At 41.1% G+C, this 17,002-nt stretch overlaps 1 protein-coding gene across 4 annotated transcripts in view; it reads left to right on the forward strand.

Annotated features, from left to right (window-relative positions):
* The first annotated feature begins 5,424 nt into the window (after window positions 1-5,424).
* The window catches only part of GALNT11 (polypeptide N-acetylgalactosaminyltransferase 11), a 46,800-nt gene continuing 35,222 nt past the window's right edge, over window positions 5,425-17,002 (forward strand). Inside the window, exon 1 of one of the 4 annotated variants that reach the window (XM_058831035.1) lies at window positions 5,425-5,511. The gene's annotated coding sequence lies outside the window, so the exon portion shown is untranslated. Of the gene's footprint in view, window positions 5,592-12,305; window positions 12,456-12,882; window positions 13,029-17,002 lie in introns of those variants that run through there. The other 3 variants (XM_058831037.1, XM_058831034.1, XM_058831036.1) reach the window with 3 other exon arrangements.

Genomic DNA, 17,002 nt, shown 5'->3' on the forward strand with positions numbered 1-17,002 from the left:
GGGCTGAAAAATGAAGGACAAAAATTTGAAGAGAATTGAAGAGAGCATGACAACACTACTCTGTATGCTCAGTGCTGCAATTCCTTGCTAAGACAAAACTCTTCGGAAGATCCTTAGATCTGTGAATTCTCCCAGGCACTGTATGTCACACAACTGGCTCCTGCCTCATATTCCTGCAGATTTTAGGGCAACATCATACATACTCATCATTCCAGCTTACTACTTGTTTCCTGCTTCATTACTACGGTTCGTGGTAATGCTTCATTATAATGGGTTAATATATTTAGCTGGTTTGGAGATCTTATCTGTGTCTTGTGTATGGGAAAAGGGAGAAAACCTGTTTCTTGTAACATACTAGTTTTGTTTGTTATTAGTTTTATCCGTTTATTGTAACATACTAGGTTTGCTCTCATCTCTGTCTGAGCAGGATATTTGAGAGGTACAATGCTCTCCTGACACCAGCAATGCTAGAAGGAATTCTTTATTCTTTATTGTTATTATTTATTGCACTATCAAAGCATTCAGTCAATAAATAGCAAATGTGCAGGAGCACAGCTGGTGCCCAATGAAGTTTGAAAAACACTTCATAGATTGTTGTAGGACATCCAAAAAAGAAACTCTTGAGCTTGCTGACTTGTTTTGTTAGAACTTTCATCAGCCTAAGAGGACAGCATTGGTGCTAAAAGTTTTGTATTTCTAACAAGAAAATGTAAATAATTTGAAGCTCGAGAGACTGAGGAACTCATTCAGCATTCCAAAACTCATTTAATTATCATCTAGCTTTTCTAGCTATCCTTCTTTTTGATTTCTTTGCCCTGAATCTTAGCCTAAATTCTTCTTAGGCAAGTTGTGCTACTCTAACAAGACCTAACTGGTCTGATTCACAGATGACAGGGTGCAAAGCTTGTCATCAACCAAATTCATTCTGATTTCCCTTTGTGGGGGAGAAAAAAAAAAAAATCCCTTTCAGCTACAGGATTTAATGGCTTAAGAATTGGCCGTTCTGGGTGCCAGCAGAAGTATCTGTAGTTGCCCCAGAATTCTTGGCCACTGGGTATCTTCCAGTTTTAGGGAGTCATTAAGTTGTATTCCAAGTGTCATTCCACATCCATGCACCATAATACAACACACTGATTCTTAATAATTCATAATTCATATATAATAATTCATAATAATTCATAATTCAACCAACTAATTCTTCACACAAGCCTCATTACCAACAGATCTGAGTATTTCAGGATGGCTTTTCATAAATAAGCTCTTGGATTCTTCCCCTAAATCAATACTTGCTGAATCAACTCACTGGTCTGACTAGCTAAGGAAACTTCAGGAAACAGCATTAAAAGCTAAGTATTATTCCCTCTGTACAGCCTGGCAAAGCCTACAAGTTCTGACACCTACACTGAAGTGTCCCCATGCCTATGTCTTCATCTGCATGCAAATTCCTCCTACGGTCAATAGAGAACTACTCAGTACAGTTGATGAAGCAAAGAGCTACTCAGCTGTTCAGAATACACTGATCTAGCTGCCTTGAGATGGTCTGAACAGCTTGCTGTGCAACCATGAGCAGGGTTCAGCTTGCCAACCATCTGTGCTCAGTGACAACTGTGGTGGACCAAGATATCAACAACTTCCACATAAGATTTCAGATAGAACAGGCTTTTTTAGGATACCTGCTGCTTCTTGGAGCAGGAGGCCAGGTAGAAAACTCCTCAGTGCCTAAACTGGCACTCAATGCCTGCATTTATGTAACTAAATCCCTCATTAATTCTCTGCTGAGTGTAAGGGGAGCTTAGACATCTGGTTCACATGGAGACACCTACACACCGAAAACCAAATTTAGGTGCCTTAATCTGCTGGCTGAATTCACCCTTTTACTTGGAGATTTCCTCAGCTGGCAGCTGCATTAGCATTATGCTTAAGAGGCTTCAATGGACATTTTTCTCATTTCCATTTCTAATCCACTCATGAGAACATTTATACTTTTGGCCTCTCCAATACACTTGTAGCAATTTACAACTGTAACTCTAGAGAAAACATACTTTCTTTTGCTTATTTTAAATTTATTGCCTGGAAATTTCACTCAGGATATCTAAATCTTATGCTGTAAGAAACACATAATTCACTTTCTGTCTTACAATGGATTTTTTGACCACTATCATATTCACATTTCTTCACAGAATTCCTTCAAAGTTAAACCATTCAAGCGTATTCAAATACTTTTTTTTTTTTTAGGAAGCAATTCCACATCTCCAGTAAGTTCATTGCTTTTCTCTCTACCTTTCTTGGTGCTTTAGGGAGAATTCCACACAATATTCAAGATGTGCAAACATTTTTGATTTTGCAAATCTTTTCCATCTTGTTCTATTCCGGTCTTAGTGTACTGAATATCCTTTTTGCCTTTTCACCCGCTCCAAAACACAGAATTGATGCCTTCAAGAGATGAGCCACAAGAGCTCCACAGATTCTTTCCTGAGTGCTCCTAATAAATTTAAGGGTATGTGGGATGATCTTGTGCTATGGGCTTTTCCTCCATGGTGGATAACAGTCTCTCCTATTCAGACATCTGTTTTTGCAAAGCTATTTAGAATATAATCCCTTTGAGATCTCCACCCACTGTCAAATTTGATACACATGGTCCAAGATTTCAGAAGTACTTGAGAAGAGACAGCAGAACAGATAAACCCATATACATGTTCTGAGTTGTCATTTGACCTTATTTCCTTGGGAAAGCAGGCAAAAAGAACATGTCAAGTGGTCCTCAGCAAAAGTAACAATAGGAAGGAAGAGGTTTGAGAGCAACCAGAAAAATGTCCTGCTTCCTCAAACACTCCAAATAGAACTCTCCAGCACCTACAAGGGTTTTTCTATGCCACTCAAAACCAGAATCACTTAGAAATTCTTCTGGGGAATGTGCAGACTGATTTCAGTCATAGACAGCCCATAGGCAAACAATTGTAACAGGAAACCACTGAAACAAATGCAAGTCCCCCCAGTTATTGAAAGAATACTTGGAGTTTTCTCCAGTCTTCTCTATCACAGCTGGTCAACAAGCACTACACATCAGCTGGAGAAATTTGTTCTGAACAATCTGGATTTGGAAAAATAATACATATTAATTCTGTTTGGTTTAGGGGACATTTGCCTCCTTTTTCACAAAGTAGATGGATCAATGTAGGAAAAGAGACAGGATTTAAAGAATAGCTTTTGTAGCTGACTGTCCTTTTCTCTTGTGTAATTTCTGTGTCCAAGACATGACAACAACAAGAAATGAAATTTCAGTGAGTACATATGGGACCCAAATTTTGACCCCAACCCACACTGACACAGGATTACTTTGGGTTACGGCTTCTTGCCAGGACTTTTATATGAGTTCTTGCCTCTTGCTGAGAGCACATAGGAAGTGGGTCAATTAGCTAACACTAAGGAGTTATCACAGATCTTATTAAGCAATTGGGCTAGACAGATTATCATTATCACGAATTTTGAGAAATGAAACACGTCTCAAAGACCTTACAGTAAATGACACTAAAAAGTATAGATTTATTAATTCTCTTAATAAAATGATAATCCAAGCACCAGGGAAATTCTTATCAATAAGAATTGATTAAATAGCTGGAATTACAAGGTGGGAAACAACTGGCCAAATTAGGACTTCCAGGCTAATGGCTCTGCAGAAAACAGATAGCATATATGCTGAGTTGCTTTTACCTAAAAGAGCTTAACACACACGTGCAGTCCTTGGGTTAAATTATTATGAGAGAGAGATCAAAGGTGCATGTTAGCCATCATGAAGCAGGAATTCTGAAAAGCTGTTTGATGGGGGGCTGACTGTGTGGCTATCTCATTTAACTGCACCTTGCTTTCATCCTGATCTCTGCTACCTCCTTACCATCCAACTACTAACCCCTCCACAGGCTGTAACTCCCTTTTCTCCCACTGCAGCTTCTGATTATGGATTGCCTTTTTGCCCTCTGTACTCTAATGCTCCAGCTACAGCTCTTTGACAGGTTCTGGGTTCTGCTCTATTTTTGTTATTATAAAGCACCTTGCCATAATCTCTGGATACTGGGGGCAATATCCACCAAAGAATGGGGTTGGATGTGTCAACCCAGTTTAATTTCTACTTCAATAAAATAAAATCTGTCATCGTCAAAGTGCCACTCAGGAGCTCAAATTCTGTAATCTGGGTATTTATAAAATAAGCTCCCAGTCCCAACTATGCCGTGCAAATCTGAAAATGACTTTGTTCTTAAACCTCACCAGGGTTTACAAACCCAACATGCCCTCCAGCTTCAACCCTTCACCCTTTACCTGCCTGGAGAAACAATACCTATCAAATCGGTCCTGCACAAAGATAGATCTGTGCTGTGGTGGGTTTAGAAAGCCAGTGGTTTGACCCTTTACTCTGGATACGAAAGATCTGAGGTTTCAGCACGACTCCCCACCTGTGAGGACGTAAATCTTGTCACTATGGAAGCACATTAACTGCCAATCTCAGGTTACTTCAGTGTAGTTGTGATAGATTTTCCTCTGCTATGTCCCTCTTCCAGCTGAAGAAACCACCCCCTCACATTCCACACGGCAACTCAAGCTGTAGGGTGAGGGATCCAAGGCTGGTCAGCCCAGACATCCTCCATCAGCCTGACCTACACACCTTTTTTCCCCTTTCAAAGCCCCTGGACAAACACAGGGACTGGAGTATCTCTTTTATGAGGGAAGACTGTTCGAGCTGGTCCTTTTCAGTCTAAAGACTGAGAAGGGATCTCATTAATACTTATAAATATCTCAGAGGTGGGTGCCAACAGGATAGTGCTGGACTCTTTTTGGTGGTGCCCAGCAACAGGACAAGGAGAAATGGCCATAAACTAAAACACAAGAGGTTTATCTTCTAGATGAGTAAGACATTCTTTACATTGAGCGTGGCAGAACACTGGAACAACTGCCCAGGAAGGTCACGGAGTCTCCCCTCTCTGGATCCAAATCCACTTGGACACATTCCTGTGTCACCAGCTCCATGTGAACCTGCCTTGGCAGAGTCGGGCAGGATGGGACCTCCAGAGAGCCTTTCCGACCCAAACAATTCTGTCCCAACTTCCAGGGGGCCATTTAAGGATGAAATGCCCGAAACAAGTACCTCGAGGGGCTGGAAAAGGCTTTAATCGTCACAAAGAGCTGCCAGACACCGTGTAAACCCAGTGGGATGAGACATACACACAGCAAATCTGAGGGGAGGAAGGGAGTGAAAGCCGCACATCCAAAGCCCTGCACTCCTGATTCCCCTCACAGCTCGGAAAAAGGGATGCAGGCCACAGCTCCACAGCGCCTCGCCGGTACCCCTCAGGTCTCGCCATATTCCCCGGCTGCCCCAGCCCCGCCTGTCATGGCGGCGGAGGAGGAGGAGGAAGAGGAGGAGAATGGGGAGGAGAAGGAGGAGGAGGCAGCGGTCACATGGCGCCAGCGCCGCCACAGCGGGCGCGGGGCGGGCGAAGGGGTGATGCCACCGCCGCGGTGAGTGCGGGGCTGTGCGGGACAGGGGCCGTGGTGGCGGCGTGAGGGGAGGCGGCCCCGGCGGGGGAACCGGCTCCGGGGTGAGGGGCAGCCCGGGGGTGCGGGTCGGGGCCAGCGGCGGTATCGGGCTCTCTGTACACCGTGGTGCTCGGTCTCGATGATCTCAGAGGTCTTTTCTAACCTAGTTGATTGTGTGATTCTGTTTTCCCGCCTGCCCTGTGGCAGCGGTTCCTGATCCCCAGAGGCTGGTCCGGTGCGGGGCTGCCCCGGTTCGGGTCTCGGGTGAGGTGGCAGCGGGAGGCTGCCCCGGCCGAGTCCCTGCCTGACCCGGGCCCTTGCTGAGGGCTCCTGGTTTAACCTGACCCCGGGGGGAGACCGAGGAGCTGCAGCGGGTTGTGCTGCACAAGATGAGAAATTACATAATTGCTGTTTCTTATAATCTTTAAATGCATGTGAAGGCGCAGCAGCAGCCAGCCTGCAGGTAGACTGAAACTCTGCAAATCTGACCCGAAATGTGAGGATCGGTATGTCTTGGTGTTGCTGGCGCTGCTCCGGTCATTGATTCATTTGTAGGGCGAGGTTAGGCATTGCTTTTTGGAGCGCTGTGTGATCCCGTGAAGTATTAAAGCTTTATTTTCTTTATGAGTGGGAAATTTATTTTCAAACCGTTTCTTCCCCCTTCCCCCACCCCCACCCTCCGCTCCCCCCTTGTTCTTCAGTATATACTTATACACAACACTGAGGCTTCTCTCTTCCTTTTAGCAAATATGTGCTATTCTTCGTGGCTGGTCTCCAGCTTTTCTAGTCAGTTCATTATTGCCATGTGGTATTTTTCCTTTTTTGTGTGTGCGTTAAAGCTTATAAGGAAAGCTGCAGCAGAACAAGCTGAAGCAAATGGACTGTCACAAAGTTACGTGCGAGGCAGAAGAAAGGTTCTCTGGTCCCTTGCTTGCAAGAAAACAGACTGATCTGAGTAAGCCACCAAAAGCCCTGTGCTGCTGGCAGTGGGAGGCTTAGCAGGTCAGAATTCCCTGCTGTAATGTGGTACTGGAAGGAAACATTGTGTTTAGAATCCACCTTTCCAGACAGCTGTTTCACCTTTGTTCACTTTGTCACAGGTGTCAGCCTTAAAACTGCTGTCATAAGTAATAAGAACACTGATGCTCTCTATTATAGCATCTCTGTCAAGCTGTATCCTGAGTTGTTTTTCATATCAGTAGCAGGGCAGCTGCAGTAGACTCTGCAGGACTTTAATATAATCAAAGTGCAGCCCCTACTTTTCTAAAGTAAAAAATAACATCTCATGACCTGGCTTTGTTGCTCTGCTGTAAACAATCAGTGTTTTCTCCATTTGGTCTAGAGTATTTGGAGCATTGCTTTCTGTTCGAAGGAATGCTGAAATTTCTCAGTGCCAGCACCATAACTGTGCAGTTGGGCAGGGTTGTTAGCACTCTGCTAACATGCTTTGTTTTTCACTGGAAAATATATTTTGACATAAGATCAAATCCCTTCTCTCGTAAGAAAGAGTAGTCTGGTAGTCTATAAGTTATATGAAGTATTCTTGCATGCTTTATGAGATAGGATTTGTTTTTTTTCTTTCCTATGGATGCCATCTTAATAGGAAACTATTCCTGGGTATCTCTGATTAGCCTAAGCTGATCCAAGTGCAGGCTGTGCCCAGGAAAGGATGGTACCAACCTCTTCCTGACAGTATGTTTCTGCCATGCTGCCTCATAGAGAACCTCTAAATATGTGAAATAGTCCAGCTGGGATTCCTAGGCCTCATTTCAGAACAGCTTAAATGTCCAGGTGGTTCCAGATAAGAGGCTTTTGATTAACAAGCAATTGGCCTCCCCCGGTAGGACTGTCTCTGAAGAACTGCATGCATTCTGCATAAGCTTTTCCTCATCTCTGGGTGAGATAAGCTCCTGCAGAGTTTTAGGAGCTCTTCTGCAGCAGGGAAGGAAAGAAATAACAGTGCAGCTCTAATGAGCCTTCTTCTCCCAGCCTCAGATGAGGATGCCAGCAGGCAAAGTGGCATTTGTTCTGCTGGAAGAGAGTCTGACTGCAGATTTCAGGGCCTGTGGCCTGGCTTCTACTATCTAATCACATTCTCAGAGGATGCAAATCAATACTGCATTATGCACAGGCGTAGCCCTGGATAGAGTTCCTGAAAAGCTTCTGTGTAACCGTAGTTTATGAGAATGGGTGAGTCTGATCATTTTCATAGTGATGTAAAATAACAGTGATTGAAGTGTGATTGAAGCACTTTAGGTGGCAGAAGTTCTGGAAACAGCAGGGCAAGGGGAATAAAGATAAATTCTTGTATTTTGAAAATTTATCTACAAAAAATAGGCTTCCTCACAATAAGTGATAGAATCCCCATGGTTTTAATGGTAGCTATAGGGCATGTGTGTGGTGTGGGGGTCACATGGATGAGGTTAGTAGTAGTAAAAGGTAGGATTTTGTATCTTCCAGTGAGAAAAAAACCAGGGTACTGGAGGGGGTGGGGGTGGGTGAAAAGAACAGAGGCAGGATGGTTCTTTGGTTAGGTTCCTGGAAGGTTCCGTAGAACAGTTGCAGTCTGAGCAGCCACCAGGCTGAGTTTGGCAGTGTGGCAGCTGTGTGTTGATAACTTGAAGCAGAGAAGTAAAGGGAGACTTCCACTGAAGGGAAAAAGTAAAACTTCCAAGATTACAATCATTCTTTTCTGTGATTGTTGCTTGTCAATTTCCTAAAGTGTTTGTTCTGCCTGATAGGTGATAGTGCAGCTACAGGTATCCCCAAAATCAAGCAATTTCCTTTGGTACCATTCATTTTGGAGAGATGCTGCTTGCTGTTGAAGAATAAAAGTACGTTCTTGTATTTCAAGTGCAGAAATGAATTTGCTTGTTCTTTCTCAAAAAGTATTACAGAGGTGAAATCTGTTTCAATCCCTGTTAGAGTGTGGGAGGCAGATAAACTGTCTTCTTATCTGAGGTTGCTTTTCAAAACATATGGTGGTTTATGGAGATAAAAGCATTTGCTGTTGCAGCTACTGTGTTAATGTGTAAAGTAGTGTCAGTGGTAAGGTCTCGGATGTTCAAGCAGGGTTTTGCAGCATGAGTAAAAGCATTTGTTCAGCTCTTTTTGTGTAAGAGTCAATAGTATGCACCACAACCTTCAGCCATGTTCTAGCGTGTTTCTCATGTGAGTCACCATTGTGTAAGAATTAGTGTAAATGTTCTGTTTGAAAACTCTGTAAAAACTAGAAATACATTGCAACAAAAAAGGTGGAAAATTAGGAAGCTGATTGTACTGTTTAATTCAAAAATTGACTTCAAGTATACTAAATTTTTGCTATTTTGTTATAGGAACTTCTGAGCTCATTCCCTGAGATGTGAAAACATGCTAAATTAAACTGATGATGTTACTGAAATGCAGAGTATGGATTAAAGTGGCTGTAAACATGTGTTGTATGTGTTGTATCTTAGCCCTTTCTTATGCAGTCTGGCTTGGCAGCCTGATCCTTTGCATGTTTGAAACTGGAACACAGTGCCTAGGGGTGAATCAGCTCTTCCACTGCTGATGCGGATTAGAGACCCCTGAGGTAGAATTTGGTGCTGCCTGCTCTGCCTGCTTTAGAGGGTGAGTAAGAAGAAGTTGTGCAGGCCAGGGAGGAGTCCAGAGCTGCTACCCCATAGTGCTCACAAGTCTTTGATGTCTCTATGGCTCAAAATTCAGTTGTGAGCAGGCGATCTCTTGTGTTTTTCTGTCTCATGGCAGTAGTAGCATTGCAAGTTCTGCATTTCTGAGACTGAAGTTGGCTGTGGCTGACAAGTTCTACCTTACCAGCTCTGCTACAGACTGTTCACATTTGTGCTCCAGCCTTTCCTGCCATGGAGCAGGACAAAAGTAACTCCTCTTGCTGCTCAAGAGGGAAGGAATATATACATGAATGGCCTTTTGGGGGGTAACTGCCTACCTGCAGTAACTTTTTGTTATTCCCAAGACTTCAACTACAAGGACATTGCACCATTTTAAAGTCAGATTTTAAATTGACAGGCTAAGCTAATAAACTTGCAGAGGCATGCTGAAGGGAAGGTACCTCAGTGAAGGGTTGCTATGTGCCAGACTGATTTAAGCAAATACTTAATGAATGTTAGAGGCATGTTCATGGAGGTCTTTTTAGTTTGTGTAAAACCGTCCAAATGCTGCTTGGCTAAATGACACAGATTTTCTTGTGCAGACAAGGATTAAATTGGATGCTTTAAACCTTGGAGGTGGCCTTAATTAAAACACAGATACTTTTCCAGGAAGCACAAACTATCCTAGTTTGATTCAAAACCCCTTATGAATCAATCTTTGTAGGTATTTTGACTATTTTGCCAATTCCTCAAGCATAACATCAAGAACAAAGGATGCCACTGTCTCTTTGACACTTCCCATATTTTTTATTGAATATGTGTTCTAGAAGCATTTCTTTTAGTTTTCCATTTTCCTGGAATACCTTAATTTTGTCAGTTAGCATGAATCTCTTATCTCTGGTGTCAGCAGATGTTGAGACTCATCACCTATGAACCAAGAGGTGGCCAAGTTCTGGATTGCACATTAACCTTCTGTGCAAGCAGAGTGTTCAGAGGTATGGCTCCTACTAAAGTGGGAAAATGTATTTTTGATCTGCTATTCATTTTGTTGCAACATCCGTGATTTCAACATCAAAATCCTGAGTATGTTTTCCCGTTAGAAGCATTGGCAATAGATAAGTAGAAGAGAAGTGACCAAGAGGGGATGGAAAAGGAGTGGTCCGTGACTCTTTCCTCAAAGGGATTTCTTATGAGAAGGAAAGACCACAGAGAAGGAATGAAACAATAAGAAAATTAATTTTTGGCATAACTTATTGAAGTTTGCTGTCCTTACAGGCAGTGTACAATGTTTCTGCTAGTGACTTCTTTTAATCCAACAATTAAGGTATTTGTCTTAATGCATGAGAAGAGAGCCAAGACATTGAATTGCTGAGAATCTCATCAAAATCTGCAGCTGAGCAAATACTTCAACCAGAGTGTCCCTTGGCTCAGTCTGGTACCTGTCCTGGTGCAGTCAATGAGTTGAAAAGTAGGTTTATATCTTTAGGATTCCTCTCTTTTATTAATGTCTAGAGACTTTGTGAAAAGATAAAAGACATAGAGAGAAACCTGTGTGCAGAAAAGACTTTAAACTTCTAATGAAGAAATGAATCCAAAGCAAGAAGATTGCAGAGTCTTGGTTTATCTCAGAATTTCTTACTGGGGAAAAATGAAAGATCCAAATGGCATGGATACTGTGGACTCTGTGCTAGACTTTGAAGAGAAAAACTCCAAGTGATGTTGGTTTCTGGACATAAGAAATGCAGATGGACATTAAGTTCAACTCATGCTTTTAGTATTTTTTCACTTCTACTTTTTTTTTTTAAACAGTGACCATTCACATGGAAAAACACAGGACATGGTACATTGAGGAAATCACTAAGATAGTGCCATCCTTAACAGCATGGAGAAATGCAACAGGGTTAAGAACTCTGAGCACTTTAGCATGAGTTAAATATTTTCCTATTAGAAACAATCTAGGGATTTAAACTGTAACTTGTTTTAACCTCACATCTAATTCTGGGGCTATATTTTATCTATTGTTTATATTTTTGTTTGTTTCTATTTGGTTTTTGTTGGTTGGGGTTTTTTTAAACAAATCCTTCTGCTTATATCAGTTACTCAGGCTTCATAAAGATGTTTAATCCTGAACAAAGTATTTTTATGTAAATTTCTGCCTTGTGAAAAGGAAAATGCTCTAGAAAGAGAAATGAATTCGATGATATGTAGGGAGTAGGCAGGGAGGTCTAGGAATTCTGTAATTGATGCTGCAGAATAAGGTGCAATGTAACAATTCTCATTAAGGCAGTTTCCAACTCTCTAGTACAAATAGTAACATACTTGCAGAAATTTTGCATTTTATACATGTTCAGGTAGAGTCTTAGGAAGTTTCCAGTGTCAGTTGGCAGATGTCTTTTGTGTATTTTTTTGTATCCAGCTGTTGACATCAGTACTGAGTTCTACACAAGTGGATGGTAGATGTGTTCTGGGAGCTACTGCAGAACCTGTGCCAAGTGCAATTTCCATGGATGGTAGTCACAGGTTTAAAACTGGTCAACCCCACTTTTTACCACTGTCCCACTCAAAAGTCCTTCAGTGAGGTCTGTTTTGTTGACAGATTTGCTGCCAGCTTTTTTTATTTTTGTCAGGAGGGTTGCACAAATGAGACCTGAATTTAATTTTTTGTCATTTTTTTAAGAATTAGAAAATGTGTTTTCGCTTTCCTTGTAAAGACTGGAAAAAAAGCCCGAAGCACTTTTGATGAAAATTTCTGAAGATGAACAGAAAACATACCTAGAAAATTTCTGTCAAAATCTGAGAATCTTATGAAGTTCCTAGTGATTTAGAAAATGAGGAGTAAGGGAATTTTTGTACAACTTAATGATCATTTTCTCTAGCATTACTGTGGTCTAGTCATGATGAAGAATGTTACTGATTGATTATGTGAATGGCAGGAAGATGGCCATGTGTATATGGCCAAATCCAGGGATTGATATATGAATCATGCGTCAGCTGAAAAAAAAAACAAAACAACGTAATAAAAGAGATGTGAAAAACAACTAAAACCAGAACAATACATTGATGATTTTGGGGCAGTGAATGCAGACAAATGAGTATATGCAGCATTGGTGTCCTCAGACTCATCCAAACGGGCCTGTTTTCCTACAGAAACCTGTTCTTGTTACCCCATTCCCAGTCAGGACTCGCAAGCAGCAAAGTGTTAAGTTTCTGGCTCAGCGGCTCATTGTTCACTGGGAATGAAGACACGCTGCTCCTGCAGTCAATGTGCTCTCCCTGTGTAACCTTGCTCTGCTTTAGTGCCGACTCTTCTGGAAAAAGGTGAGGGTTCTACAGTTCAGCTGTTCCTGTAGAAGTGTCACTAATCCAATTATTTTGCATGAATCTGCATTTTTGTTGTTATTTCGATGAGCTTTGCAGACATAAACTGTGAGGAACAGCTAAGCAGATTTTAAATGTTTAGAAAAGGTATTAAGCAGCTTATTTGTGTGTAGTTGACCTTGCAAACTCTCTTACATTCTGCATTTATATATAGTGCTGAAGGGTTATTAAACTAGTATTTAGATGCATGGATCTTTAACATGAGAGAGATGACATGAAGAGGAACTTGTGGGGTGTTTAACCTTGCTGTTTTCTAAGCCCTGTGGAAAGGAAGGGGCTGTATTAAAAAATGCATTGCAGCTTTTCTTGGAGACATTCTGGCTTCTTTCAGAGCTGGTTTTACTGATGAAAAGAAAATCTTACTGTTTGAATTAGAAGAAAGTATTTATTAGCAACAAAAAAGGCTGAAGGTATTTTTAGGACTCCGGGAATGGCATGACATGTATTTGTGTGCCAGATGGCTTAAAGGAACATCCAGCTCAGCAGCCTACGGAGCGTTTGTCAGGGGGATAGGTAAGAATTTCTTTCTTATAACTGTGCTTTGGGAAATAAGCTTTTTTTTGGAAGGGAATGAGGACACTGCAGCAGCATGAAACTGTGTACTGTATAGTACTTATTTACCCAGAACTGAGAACTAGGATATTGGTAAACTTGTATTTCTTATTCAATAGTCCTTGTTTTCTCTAATCAGGCTGGACTATTATGTTACTTTTCTTGATGCAATGTTCTGTTGCACGGTGTGGTTGTAACTAAACCTGGTGTTCTTTTCAGCTGTTTATGACAAGATCCTGATTTACAAAAGTTTTTCTTTCCAAAACTTATAACTGTTTTTTCCATTAAAATTGTGTCTTTAAATTAGAGAGTGAAATACTCTCACTTCATGGAGTGGAGTAATATGTGGGGAGAAAGGAATCCTCTGTCAATTAGGGAAAAACCCAGTATGTTTTATTGTTGACAAAGAAGTGGAAGGTGTTACTGCAGAAGATACTTGAACATTTCTTTAAGGGTGCTTTTTTTTTGAAATGCAAGTGGGTAAAGGAAGAATCTCACATTTTTATTATAAAAAAGCCAAAGTGTTTGCATACACTCTGGAATGGCAGCCTGCTAAGTAAAGCTTTTCTACTGGAGTTCAGAAATTCCAAAAAGCTTGATAAGCAAATTTATGTTCCTAGGGGAGGTGTTTCAATGTACAGTTCACAGATTTGAAAACAATACTGTGCAGTATTTAGACATCTCTGGTTAAAGCCCAAAAACTGAAATACAAATCAGTATATGAATGAGTCATTTGACGCTTGAAAAATAGTGAGGGCTGAGAACATAAAGACTTAACAAGATGAATTTTAAAATTTGTCCTAAAACACTTCAAGCTTGTCAGACTTCATATAGTCAAAATATAGTTTCATAGATCTTCAACAATTCTTGCAAGTAATCTATGTGTCTTTCTTTATCTTTAAAATATAATGAATATTATTGGTATTTTAATGATATGTTAAGTGTTGCACAAGATTTTGTATTCGTTCCAGGAGGATTTATTTTAGGTGGTATGATATGGATTTGTGTATCTGTGCTGAAATGACTAAACTGTTAGCTCTCAAAGCTTTGAAAGTTGAATTTAGAAGGGACTTGCAGAGGCTAATTAAAAATAGATCTTAATGTGTCATCTCATTAAAATGAATGGGAGCAGTGGTCTTACGCAAGAGGACAGCCTATGGTCCACAGGATATTTATATGAATGAGTGTTGGTGTGACTGAACATTAACAGGATTTAACATTAGTCTTTTTTAGTTCTTTCTTTCTCCTTCCTACCTTGCACCTTACTAAAAAGCCTGAGTCTGTTTTCTTGGCAACATCCCTGTAGATAGCAACAGGCTGCTATTTTAGTTCTCATCCCAAAGCCGTCTCTTCTGCAGGCCGAAGGAGCCCAGCATCCTGAGTTCTCACAGGGCAAGTGTTCCAGCCTGTGACCATCTTGGTGGCCTTTAACTGACCTCACTCCAGTTTCCTGATGTCTGTCTTGTACTGGCAGATCCCTCCCTGGCTGCTGTCCTCCGCCTGTGGTCACAGGGAGATGTGGAACTGCCCCCCTGGGTCAGCTGCCTTGCTCCTGTGGGTCCATCCCTCAGCTCTCCTTGCTGCAGGGCTGTGCTCTGGTTCTGGCTTAGCCAGACCTTGGCTGGTCCTTGTCTGCAGAGCTGTTCCTCAGGCTGTGCCAGCAGCCACAGTTTGTCTGTCCCAGGTGCAGGACTTGGCATCTGTCCTTGCTGAATGTCACGATTTAGTTTCCTGTAGGCCCAGCCTACCTTTACGTGAGTAGTTACTTGCTTGTATTCTGTCAAAAAAAAGACAATTCATAAAGTGAAATCACCCATCCCTCTGTAAGGTCAAAAATTAATGGTGGTTTTTAATTAAAAACAGAATGCTAGGTAGATCAAATTTAGTGATAAAACAATCCTATAGAAGGGTTTTTAAAGAAGGAGTTAAATTGGCTCAATGCTTAGATTCTGGAGCACATGAAACACTTTTATTTGGAAGTGTCTATTACTTTTCCTCTGGCTGTATGTTAGTGGTTGTTGCTCCTAGTGATGTGTGTTGGATCTGAAGCAAAAGCTGCCCGAGGTGTGCCTTTTTCATCTTGTTGGTCTATTAACTGTGACTTGCCCTGAAGAGAGAGATTCTAATGGAAAGGTTGCATGGAAAAAAATAATTCTTGAGCAAGTGCAGGAGGTGTGTGAATGGCTTCTCTGTTTGTGTGATGATGTGTATTATTGCAGTACTGCTTCTTCCTAATCTGGCCTCTGTTCATTGCACTGTTAATGCTGTTGTTTGATAGTGATTCAACCAGTAAATTGGAAAGCCTGTTCATGGGTAGCTGTAACATCTTGGAGGCCAAGAAATGTAGGAAGAGTTAAGGCTATTAGAAGAGCAAAGTTGCATTTCTGAGTAGTGTTGTTTTATATTCTTATGTTCTGCTCCCCCCCCCCAAAATTAGAAAGTAAAAATTAGAAGCATCTATAGAAGGTCATGCAGCAAATTATCCAAATAATCTGTAGAAAGATAAAGTAGTTTAATGATTTATTTTTCTTTTGGAATTCTCTTTAAAAATGAAGATTATATACATCTGTTCCTTGCCTCAATATGGTTCCAAAATACACAGGTAGTCTTGCAGGGGACTTGGGTAGTATGAGTTGTATATCTGTCTTTTCCTGATTTTTTTTTTTTAGAGAAAAAGCTGTTCTTGGAAAAACTGCAAGCAGACTTTAAGGTTTTCTCAAATAGTTTTTACTCCTATTTCAAAAATCTTGAGGTTAGTCTGATCCTCTGTTTGACCTCTGACAAACATGAGTTCTGGCACAGTTATGAAATATCTACTCATACGGTGTGTTTACTAAACTGTTGAGGTTAATCCAAGCAGATGTCAGTGCTTAAGCAGTGGCAGGTCATAGAGTCTGTAGCAAACATTGCTCTTTAAGCCAAAATATTGTGGATTGTGGTTGACATTTTTTGCTTCCTTTAAAAATATCAAAGGCCGACACATTGGGCCAGTGTTACTGAGAGCTGCACAAGTTACTAACAACAAACCCTTCTGGGCTGTTGGGGGGGAACACAGTTGTATCCTTGTTGGGCCAGTTATTAAATGAATGTAAATATCCCTGGGCTTGATGTATGAAATGAATGTCATGGTGGTGGTGTAAGGCTGATAAAAGAAGCTGCTGTGACATGAAAAGCACAGTGAGTACTGCAGCTCAGGTCTGGCAGGTGGGCTCCTGGAGAGTTTTGCAGCTTTGTAATTAATTGAATTTAAGAAACTTTTACTGAATCACTAATTTTTAACCCTTATAACCTCTTTAAAAAATCTATTATTTACTTGTGCAAAGAACTGAGACTTATATACTGGAATTTGTGGAAATTAGCAGTATTTTACTCCTGGCATTTCTGGTATGTGGGTCTGCAAACTCAGTTTCAAGGCTTTTCCAAAGGAAAATTGTCATACAATAAATATATGACAATCAAGTAGAGCAACAAGAGAGACACTGAAAGGCTGAATATTTGGCTAGAAAGTCTCAGAATACTGTTTCTTTCAGTCTTGGTCTCTTTGGAGCTCATGCTGATGGAGGCAGCTTCTGTGATGTGTTTTTTCCTTTCTTGCCTCCAAACTGGGTTGTAATTTCCTGATGTAGGAGATACTGCCACCTTGGATGATTTGTGTTTGTTATGTTGAAGTGTCTCTGGATTCCTGAGTACACCAGAGTGAACACAGTGAACTCCATGCATCTCTAGGGCATGGGAATGAGTGCCTGTAAAATACTTAAAGGTGTTATCATTTATTACTTGCACTGGAAGCTTCTATCTTGCCAAGGGAAAGGAAATGCCTTCTATTTATTCTGGATGTTCTTTACTTACTTGAGTTTTTTGGAAAGGAGAATTGTTTGGGGTGATTTTTTACTTTTGGCAGCAGTACTGCTCTTCAGAAAAGAAGGGGAGGTGCA

This window comes from Poecile atricapillus, chromosome 2 (genome assembly GCF_030490865.1).
Source record: "Poecile atricapillus isolate bPoeAtr1 chromosome 2, bPoeAtr1.hap1, whole genome shotgun sequence".
NCBI lineage: Eukaryota > Metazoa > Chordata > Aves > Passeriformes > Paridae > Poecile > Poecile atricapillus.